Source organism: Mesoplodon bidens (assembly GCF_964165515.1).
Source record: "Mesoplodon bidens genome assembly, chromosome: 11".
Classification (NCBI taxonomy): Eukaryota; Metazoa; Chordata; class Mammalia; order Artiodactyla; family Ziphiidae; genus Mesoplodon; species Mesoplodon bidens.
This window is the reverse complement of record NC_138167.1, coordinates 20,442,426-20,453,892: the sequence shown is the minus strand read 5'-3', so window position 1 is coordinate 20,453,892 and position 11,467 is coordinate 20,442,426. Positions and strand designations below refer to the sequence as shown.

The 11,467-nt window shown below is 37.6% G+C and overlaps 1 pseudogene across 1 annotated transcript in view; it reads right to left on the bottom strand.

Moving 5' to 3' along the window:
- Positions 1-8,932: 8,932 nt before the first annotated feature.
- The window catches only part of LOC308625154, a 29,894-nt pseudogene continuing 27,359 nt past the window's right edge, over positions 8,933-11,467 (bottom strand). Inside the window, exon 3 of the transcript in view lies at positions 8,933-9,576. The product of the transcript in view is annotated as an uncharacterized misc_RNA (transcript). The remainder of the gene's footprint in view (positions 9,577-11,467) is intronic.

Genomic DNA, 11,467 nt, shown 5'->3' with positions numbered 1-11,467 from the left:
AAAGAACTTATTACCTTATAGTAAAAATATTTTGGATAAATCATGAAGATGATCAATTATATACAATTAAAATGCCTAGGAAAGTACAAGTATGACTTTGAATCAGGGTGCTAAATTAGTTTTTGTTACTGACAATCTCAAATATTTTAAAAAGAAACTTACTCAGAAGGTCCAGTTGCCCCAAGTCAATTTTTAAAGAAGTGCTAAGCACATTTGACCCTAGCTGCTGAGTCTTGGGCCTTATACAAGGCTCTTTAGTTGATAATAATATAAGGATTTTATTATAAGTAGGTAGATGCTATACGTAGATTCCATAAAGAAGATCCTTGAAGAGAATATGGTAGCAAGTATACTAAATAGTGTTTGTCCTTTGAAAAGCTTAGTAATAAAGCAAGTTGAGAATGAGTAGGAAATTTACTGGGACTCAAATCTTAGAACTTGGAAGGTGAACAAGAGAATCATGTTTGTTGATCTATTTATTATCATATTAAATTCCATACTTGTTTTCTTAATGTTTCATCACTGCATGTAATGTACCATACTATGGAAAATATCAAGTCAATGCCATAAAGTAAACATTCTAGACTCAGCTGCATTAACAGCTGCACAAATAGATTGAATACTAGAGTGTGTTGTTTAGGGACTCAGGTTGATGGAATGCTATCAGGAGTTAGCACAGTGGACACCTGGTGTTTTGCTTGCTCAGTGTTCCGTCTTCTTAAATATAACACTTCTGTCCTTTTGGGGATCACCCCTCCACTCTGAGTCCACATGGTTCCAATCAGGTGACTCTATACTTGACATCAGGGGTGGGGTACATGTTCCAGGCCTGGCCAATGAGAATTCAAATCCTCTTGGCCACTGGGATTGCTTCAGATTTGGCTACCTGACCCAAGTCAGGCCAATTAGTGTTCATCTCAGGGCTTCTGGAGCTGCCAGGAAAGATATGCACATTTGCAACAATGGGGTTGCTGAATTCATGGGATGTAAAGATGAATGAAGCTAATGGTAATTATTTTTAATGTTACACTTAAAATATATGCCTGGAAATAAACCAAAAATGAAGAAGAGCTTAGACATGGAGAGAAGCAAATACCTGAGGATGTTTGAACACTTGGATTCTGTTCTACCCAAAGCCCTTGAATCTCCCAGATATGTGAGTCATCATTTTTGCTTTTGCTTCAGCTACCATGATAGTATGTTCTCTCCCTTACAAATAAGTTATATTATTAATACACGTAATTCAGATAGTGGTAGCAATAAGTAGCTATTTTAAAAGTGTCAGAGAAATGTGATAATTAGGCAGAAATTTTAAAAGAAAAAATGTATGCACATCAAATAGCACACAAAGCAAGAATATATTTTTATTAGACCATTTCAAAATTTAGATAGGATTATAGAATGTTAGGACTATAGAGATTACCTCTTTCAACTTTCTAATTTTAAATTTATAAGTATGTAAACTGAGGTCCAGAAGGAAACATCTAAAATGTTCGGTAAAGGTTATTGACAAATGCTTCCATGTGATTATAAAAATGGAAGTGAATATTGGACTGCTGAAGGATCTTAAAAGATTACAATTTCTCAAGGGCACCTGTGAATATTAGGAACCAAATCAATACTATTTTTCATGCAGTTTAATCTAGCCTAATAGAACCTCTGGAGTGAAATAGAATGTGATTACTAATTTTTTAAAAATTTATTTATTTACTTATTTATTTTTTGGCTGCATTGGGTCTTCGTTGCTGTGCGCGGGCTTCTCATTGTGGTGGCTTCTCTTGTTGTGGATCACGGGCTCTAGGCACGTGGGCTTCAGTAGTTGTGGCACGTGGGCTCAGTAGTTGTGGCTCATGGGCTCTAGAGAGCATGCTCAGTAGTTGTGGTGCACAGGCCTAGTTGCTCCGTGGCATGTGGGATCTTCCTGGACCAGGGATTGAACCCATGTCCCCTGCATTGGCAGGCAGATTCTTAACCACTGTGCCACCAGGGAAGCCCCGTGATTACTAATTTAAAAAACAGTTATTTCTTTTCCCTTAAAAGTGTCTTTGCTCTTCCTTCAACTAGGAAATGTAGCTAAATTTTACAAACAGATATGCCTCCAAATACATGAGTCTGTTTATATAATATTAAGATATTAATCTAGTTTGTTTGCTCTTTAAAGAAATGATAAACACTAACCCTGTTGAAGTGGAACTTTGGTTAAAATTATAGTTAATTATAAATTAACTTTAATTTCTAAGTAACTATCAGTATTTTCCCATTACAAAGTTGACGTAGTCATGAGGAAAAATGGACATTATGGAGCCCAAACAGCTGGCTGACATAGATAGCTTTAACTCTTCCATAAACTGACTTGTGAAAGCTGGCATCACGGCAGAGAATATGACGACACTGCATTTGTCTTTAAAAATTACACTTGGGAAAAATAAAACCCAGGTGATTGGTACTTTGAAATATGTTTTGTTATTTATTTTAGTCATTTACTAACTTATAATTGTGAATCTGAATGTTTGTGGGATTATGGGTTGGACTTTTTATGGGCAGATTTGAAAGGTTTCAAAACAGAAAAGGAACTATTCATCCCATCTTTGAAAAACAACAAAACACAATGGAAATATTTCACACCATGTGGAGGTAATATATAAATATTGAGAGGATTGTGTCAATTCATTGGCAGTATAAACACAGGGCACACTTCCTACTCTTTATCTTCTGTGAAAAATATACATACTAAAACAAAGCTAAGCCCATTGTTAGATTTAATTACGAAAGGTAACAGGTTACAGCAAGTATGCTCTCCTGAAAAAATAAGGTTATCAAGTCTCATTTAAAATAATCATTGAAAGCTCAAAAGTTGAAAAAACACAACAAAGGCATGAACATTGATCAGAAGAAAATATAAATAGACATTGAATGAAAAAGACTGAAGCCACTCAATTCATGTTGGAAACTCCATGATTAGCAGCATTTTTGGTATTGATACATAGACCAGCGACTTGAGCTACTGTAATAATTTGGCAAATGATTGAGCACATTCTGTGTTGTTAAAAAGTCATTAAAATTTTGCTCGGCTGATTACATGGTAATTATACAGAAACTGTGGTATGGAAGAGCTATTACTAATAAGCATTGAGAATATAATGTGAAAAAATACAAATAGAAACAAACATGATTGTTTATATAATAAAAATGCTGGTAGTATTTCCTCTGTTCAAAGGGTCAAATGAAAATTTTCAGAAATTATGTGGAACTCAACATGAAAACCAGCTCAAATATTAACATGTTGCTAGTCTGTAACGGGCCCCAGACTAGAGCAGGGTTTTCACTGCTGTTTTGGTCTCTACTGTTCCATTAGGTATAGGCTTTAAGAAACAACTTGCTTCAGGTCACATCCTTCCTTAAAAAATCAAATAATATAGAAGTGAAAAATGTTAAAATGAAACTACTCCTTTATTCATGTGTGATTATTCTCAAAGATTTTTCTATATACATGCAAGCATATCAGGGCCAGGACTAGGGTATGGTAAGTGAGGCATCTAGGGTCTAAAATTTACAGAGATACTGAGAATTTTGTGCCCTAGGCATCTCACTCACTTCCCCATAGTCCTGGTCCTGAAACATGTGCAATTATATGTATACAATTTTATACAAATTTACGTACAATATATTTGAAATCAAAATGGGATCATAGTGTATGGGTGTAACTTGCTTGATTCACTCAGCAATATATGGCAAGCATCCTTCCTTGTGAGTATATATATAGATCTGTATCATTTTTTCAAATATCTGAATAATATGTTATAATCTGAATGTAGTATAATTTATTAAATCCTCCCTGTGCTGATGGACACATATCACTTCCAGTGTGGGAGTACTGCTAATAATATTACAATTTTATACACACAGTTTTGTGCAATTGTGTACTTCAGCAGGACAAATTATTGTCAGTAGTGCAATTGTGCATTCAACTAACATTCACATTTTGAAGGTTTGTGGGTACTGACAACTTTCCCTCTAAACTTCAGCAGTGTCAAATCAAACTTTCGGAGATGATGGAAATGTTCTCTGTGTTGTCCAGTATGGTAGCCACTAGTGACATGAGGCCATTGGTCACTTGAAATGTTGTTAGTGAAACTGAGGAACTGAATTTTAATTTTATTTCATTTCTTTAAAGTATTTATTTATTTCTTTTATTTATTTGGCTGCATCTGGTCTCAGAGCACACGGGCTCTTCATTTTGGCATGCAGGCTTCTCTCTAGTTGTGGCGTGCGGGCTCTAGAGCACGCCAGCTCAGTAGTTGTGGTGCGTGGGCTTAGCTGCCCCATGGCATGTGGGATCTTAGTTCCCTGACCAGGGAGCGAACCGGCATCCCCTGCAATGGAAGGTGGATTCTTAACCACTGGACTTCCAAGGAAGTCCCTTTATTTCATTGTAAATCTAAAATTTTCAGTTGATTGTCTTTGATTTTCTTGGTTTATGATCACTGGCTAGGGCATCCATAAAAACATTGAATAATAGGTGTGAATAAGCAGACTTTTCTTGTTCTGAGCTTTAATCAGAATTCTTCAAGAGTCACATCTTATGTGTGACATTTGTTGTTGGTTTCTGATAGGTTGTCTTCATCAAAGTAACAGAAAGTGCTAGTGGGCTACCCTCAAAGCCATTCTGTAACCTCTAAGTATGGATGCTGGAGAGCCAGTTACTTACTTCCTCTGTTAAGGGGAAGTCTGCTGGCATCTTAAGAGAGAGATCATTTGAATCCTCTTAAGGGTTAGGTATCAGTGCGTGTGTGAGTGCAGAGCTTGTTGGCAGTTCTGCTTTTCCTACATCCAGTCTTGAAGCCTAGAGCTGTGGCAGCCCTCCTAATAATAAGCAACCAGCATGAGAATGAAGAGCTGACAGCTAAGCATGGTCAAAACACAAGGCTGGAATGAACCTGAGTCCCGAGTTATATTTTTAGCTCACTGACCCAGTTCTGAGACTGTCTGCTTCTGAAATTCTTGTAAAATAAATACAAAAATGTTTTTATAGCTTAAACCACCATTCACAGAGTTTTCTGTTACTTTCCACCAGAGCATTCTTAACCAGTACTTCAAGTTAAGAACACTTTTTTTCTATTCCTAGTTTTATAAGTATTATTAAAACCAGAAATGAATGTCATGATCAATCACATATCTTTTCAAATATAAATTTCAAATAACAACAGCAAATACTTAAATAATGCCACATATGTGGAAGGCATTATTCTAAGTTTTCATATTTATTAACTAATGTAATCTTTATAAAAACCCTATGGGGTAGATACTATTATTATCCATATTTAAAAATGAGGAAATTGAGACACAGAGAGGTTAGGTAAATTGCCTAAGGTCACATAGCTAGTAAGTGACAGAGTCAGTATTTGAACCTATACAGTTTGGCTCCAGGGTCCTGGATCTTAGTCTACCTCTAGCACTTATTATAGTATTGAAAAAATGATACATGGACCACAGTATGTATTTCTCAATTCTATCATTATTTTATTATTAGTTGTCTTTATCATAAGAGTTACCAACAGAGCTATTTGACTGAACTAATGGCAAGTGAATATGAATTATTTTATTATTTTTATTATTTTATTATTATAATCATTATTTTATTATTTATAATTATTTTATAATTATTTTATTATTTTTAATTGAATTATAACTAATATACATATTACATTAGTTTCAGGTATATTACATAGTGATTCAATATTTTTAAATATTATGAAATGATAATAATAAATCTAGTCCCCGTCTGTCACCAAAGTTGTTACAATATTATTGACTCTATTCCCTTTACTATGCATTACATCCCTGTGACTTATTTATTGTATAGCTCGACGTTTGTACCTCTTAATCTCCTTCACCTATTTCATCTGTCCCTCAACCCCCTGCCCCTCTGGTAACCACCTGTTTGTTCTCTATATATGTGGGTCTGTTTCAGTTTTGTTTTGATTGTTCATTTGTTTTGCTTTTTAGATTCCACATATAAGTGAAATTATACAGTATTTGTCTTGCTCTGTCTAACTTATTTCACTTCACATAATATCCTCTAGGTCCATCCATATTGCTGCAAAGGGCAAGATTTTATCATTTTAATGACTGAGTAATATCCCATTATATATATATATATATATATTCTATTATATATATATATATTCTATTTTATATATATATATATATATATATATATATACCACATTTTTATCCATTCATCTATCAATGGACACTTAACGTTGCTTCCATATCTTGGTTATTGTAAATAGTTCTGCAATGAACATAGGGGTACGTATATCTTTTCAAATTGTGTTTTCATTTCTTCAGATGAAAACCCAGTAGTGGAATTGCTGGACCATATGGTAGTTCTATTTTTAATTTTTTTTAAGGAAACTTTATACCCTTTTCCATAGTGACTGCACCAGTTTACGTTCCTACAAAGAGTGCATGAGAGGTCCCTTTTCTCCACATCCTCACTAACACTTGTTGTTTCTTATCTTTTTGATAATAGCCATCCTGATAGGTGTGAAGTGGTACCTCACTGTGATTTTGATTTGCATTTCCCTGATGATTAGTGACACTGAGCACATTTTCATGTGTCTGTTGGCCATCTGTATATTTCCCTTGGAAAAATGTCTATTCAGGTCCTGTGCCCATTTTAAAATCAGATTGTTTGGTTTTTCTGATATTGAGTTGTGTGAATCCATTATATATTTTGGATATCAACTCTTTACTGGATATATCATTTGCAGATATTCTCCGGTTCAGTAGATTGCCTTTCATTTTGGTTGCTGGTTTCCTTCCCTGTGTGAAAGCTTTTTAGTTTGATGTAGTCCCATGTGCTTAATTTTGCTTTTTTTCCCCTTGCCTGAAGAGGCATATCCAAATATATGTTGCTAAGACCAGTGTCAAAGAGATTACTGCCTATATTTTCTTCTAGAAGTTTTATGGTTTCAGGTCTCACATTTCAGTCTTTAATCCATTTTGAGTTTATTTTTGTATATGGTGTAAGAAAGAAGTCCAGTTTCATTTTTTTTGAATGTAGCTGTCCAGTTTTCCCAACATCATTTATTGAAGAGACTGTCTTTTTCCCATTGGATATTCTTACCTCCATTGTCATAAATTAATTGACCATATAAGTGTGGCTTCATTTCTGAGCTCTCTATTCTGTTTCATTGATCCATGTGTCTGTTTTTGTGCCAGTTTCATAATGTTTTGAATATTGTAACTTTGTATTATAGTTCAAAATCAGGGAATGTGGTATCTTCTTTCTTAAGATTGTTTTGGCTATTTGGGGTCCTTTGTGGACCCATACAAATTTTAGGGTTATTTGTTTTAGTTCTGTGAAAAATGTCATTGGTATTTTGATAGGGATTGCATTGAATCTGTAGATTGCTTTGAGGAGTATGGACACTTTAACGATATTGTTTCTTCCAGTCCCTGAGCACTTTTTTTTTTCTGTTTATTTGTGTTGTCTTTAATTTCTTTCTTCAAAGTCTTCTACTTTCAGAGTATAGGTCTTTCACCTTCTTGGTTAGATTAAATTCCTAGGAATTTTTTTTTGCATGCAATTGTAAATGGGATTGTTTTCTTCATTTCTCTTTGTGATGGTTCATTATTAGTATATAGAAATGCAACAGATTTCTGTATATTATTTTTGTATCCTGCAACTTTACTGAATTCATTTATTAGTTCTAATAGTTTTTTTTTTGGTGGATATTAATTCAGTATTTTAATGTCAGTTACATAATTTGCTGTAAAAAGAGAGCACCAGTAAAATTCAATTGATCAAGCTTCAAAGCAAATCTTCGTTTTTCATACTCAATTTATTTTCTTAAAAAGTTTGATTCACAAATTCATTTCTTAGACTTTATTTTTTTCTGGGACTCGCAAGAATAATATCCCTTTCTTATTCTTCCAAAAGTTAGAGTTATAATAGATGAATTAAGGCAATTTTTCCCATTTCTTTAACATGTCCTTACTTTGGCCAGAATTTCTTTCTTTTTTTTTTAATAACTTTTTTTTTGTTTTATTCTGCATTTCTCATATGACAGTCCCAAACCCAACACTTGGTTTTGTTTTCTGCCTTTCTTATTCTGTCAGCATCTATGTCAACACACTTTTTCCCAGTAGCATATGCAATCTGATCCTCATCTGGTGGATACACATAGGCCCTCAAAGATCCTGGCTCTCCAGCACAGGAACCTGAGTCCTTCCTTTCGACTATACCCACGTATGTCTGTGCCTGGGGCTCTGCCTTGGTCCCATCACCTTTGAGGTGTCCTTAGGCCAGGAGCACCAAACACGTTATATGCCAACTCTGAATAAATACAGGGGGCTGCTTGGAGCCCAGGATTGAGGGTAAGATGGTAGGCTGTGTCTGGGTTCCATTACAAAGAATGCTGTGCTTGACTGGTCATGCCTGCCATGGCAACACCAACTAGACATGTCTGGAATGAGGATATTGGGAGAAGAGGCTACATGCTGGCCACAGGTTTAGAAAGGGACAAGGTGTACATTCCATCCCTACCTTAGGTGGTTGTTCTGTTTCCCAGGCTGTGTTGTCTCACTGGCCAGGAGGCTGAGGGGGCAGTCTAAAGACCATGAAGCTGCAAGTGGCTTCCCCAGGCCCTGGATAGGAGAGCATGAGCCCCAAGCTAGAGGGAGCTTGGAAGGGCAGCCTGTGCAGGGCCCTACAGGGGTCTACATGCTGCAGGCCACGCTGGCATTAGCTCCTTGTCCTCTGGAGTCAGTTTCATCCAGGCAAAGCCAAGCTGGCTGGCTGTCAAAGAGTCAGATACAACTGGGGGGTAAAAACATTTTTCCATGGCACTTACATAGAAGTGTACTGGCTGTCAAAGAGTCAGATACAACTTGGGGGTAAAAACAGTTTTCCATGGCACTTAATCTCTGGATACACTTTCCAAACTAAAACGGTTTCTCTTCTATGTGCTACTGAGAAATCAAAATAGAGTAAAAGGACAGTCTTACTTTAATCAAGTTCCAGAATGAGGACATACAGCTTAGAAAAGCACTGTCTCAGCAGAAGATGCAAGGATGTGTGTAAAAGAATGTTTCTAGAAAATACCAAAGGCACCAAATGTAACCCCAACTTTGCCTTCTGCTTCTCCTTGATGCCACTCCATACCCCAGGCGGGGAGACTACTTTGTCCAGCTGACTTTGGGAATGTCATAGTGCTCTGTGTGTCCAGGTGTCTGTTGAAGTCCTCTTCTCTCTGCTTGTGTGTATTAAATGGTTTCTTCAGGATTTGCCGCTTCTCCTGCATCTTCCATTTGCCGCTTCTCCTGCATCTTCTCGAAGGTTGCCTGGGCCGGTGTTCACATGTGCAGGCTGAACCGCTTCTCCTCCTCGTTCTTTTTGCTTGTTCCCATCGCATCCAAGAGTTTCACCTAGTCTTTGTCCTTCTTTTTCTTCTTCCGCTTAGTCATTCTGAGCTCTGCAATGCCTTTCAGCTTCAGAGGCCCCTTCTCCACAATTTCTTCCTTTTTCTCCCCTCCTCTTTGATCAAGGACAGTGATGCTTTTTTTCCTCTGTCATCCAAGAAAAAGTTGCATAGACAAACAAAAAAAAGGGAACAAGGACTTAATACTAATACTCCCACCTACTCCTGGGTTTTTATGTCTCATCTCTTTTCTGTCTTTACTCTGCATGACTCAACATATGTGGACAATATCTTAAAATCCTGTTGGCACTCCATAAATTAAAATAACAGAGCCCCAGGGGCTTCCCTGGTGGCGCAGTGGTTGAGAGTCCGCCTGCCGATGCGGGGGACACAGGTTCGTGCCCCTGTCTGGGAAGATCCCGCATGCCGCAGAGCAGCTGGGCCCATGAGCCATGGCCGCTGAGCCTGCGCATCCGGAGCCTGTGCTCCGCAACAGGAGAGGCCACAACAGTGAGAGGCCCGCGTACCGCAAAAAATTAAAAAAATAAAATAAAATAAAATAACGGAGCCTCCTGACAGCAGTAGTTATATAAGTAAATGTAAACCAAGATTATCTGTGATGCAGGGCACAATGGGGATTACTTTTCAGCTTTGTATAAGTTGACAATAGAGAATTATATTGATACTTGATAATCTTTAAAGGCATTTATTGTATTTTTCCTATTTCCTATTATTTATGTATCCATTGAAAGTATAGTGAATTCAAATTAACTAAGTATGAGTTGTGAAAAAGATAATATTAGTAAGATGACTCCAGTCTAACCATCATCACAGACTTATTCTTTACCATCACCTAAAGAAGATAAGGGTTTTTTTGTGTGTATATAAGTATAGTGACATTTAGTTCATAGATTTGTCATCATCATCTTTACTATCATTTCAAGATGATAATGTTAACATTATAAAATATCATAATCATAATTATCGCCATTATGTGAGATTTTGTATATTTATCATTTAATATAATTCTTTTTCTAGTGATTCTTTAAAAAAAATTATTGCTAGATGTATAATTAAACGTCAGTGAATCAAGCGTGGCCAAGATGGTGGAGTAGGGAGACCCTGAGCTCACCTCCTCCCACAGGCACAACAAAATTACAACTATTTACAGAGAAACTATTGATGAGAAGGACCTGAAGACTAGCAGAAAAGATCTTCTACAACTATAGATATAAAGAAGGAACCACAATGAGATGGGTAGGAGGGGCAGAAATGTGGTATTAGTCAGACCCATACCCCCAGGTAGGCAACCCACAAGTGGGAGGATAGTTACAATTGTAGAGGTTCTCCCCAAGGAGCTAGGGGTCTGAGCCCCACACTTGGCTCCCCTCTTGAGGGGTCCTGCACTGGGAAGATGAGCCATCAGAGTGTTTGGCTTTGACGACCAGCAGGGTTTACTTTGGGGAGAGCCAGAGGCCTGTAGGAAACAGAAACTCCACTCTTAAATGGTGCACACAAATTTTCACATGCTCTGAGATCAAGGGCAGGAGCAAGCATTTGCAAAGAACTTGGGTCAAATCCACTTGCTGATCTTGGAGAGCTTCTTGCAGAGGCAGGAGGCAACTAGGACTTACCCTGGGGACATAAACACTGGCAGCAGCCATTTTTGGGAGTTTATTCTACCACAAGGACACTAGTACTGGTAAATGACATTTTGGAATCCTCCCACTATCTTATTTGTGCTGGGACCCAGTTCCACCAACCAGCCAGTTGGCACCAGTCCTGGGACACCCCATGCCAAAGAGCTAGCCAGACAAGGACACAGCCCCAACCACCAGCAGGGCAGTTGCTTTAGGACCCCCTGAACCCCCAGCCTCCCTGGGACCTGGATCCATCCACCAGAGGGCCCAGGACCTGGTTCCACCCACCAGTAGGCAGTCACTAGCCTGGACTCCCAGGGCCCCACAATTAGTTGCCAGGACATGGCCCTACCCACCACTGGGCCAACACCAGATCCAGGACCTGTGGGCACCAGGCTT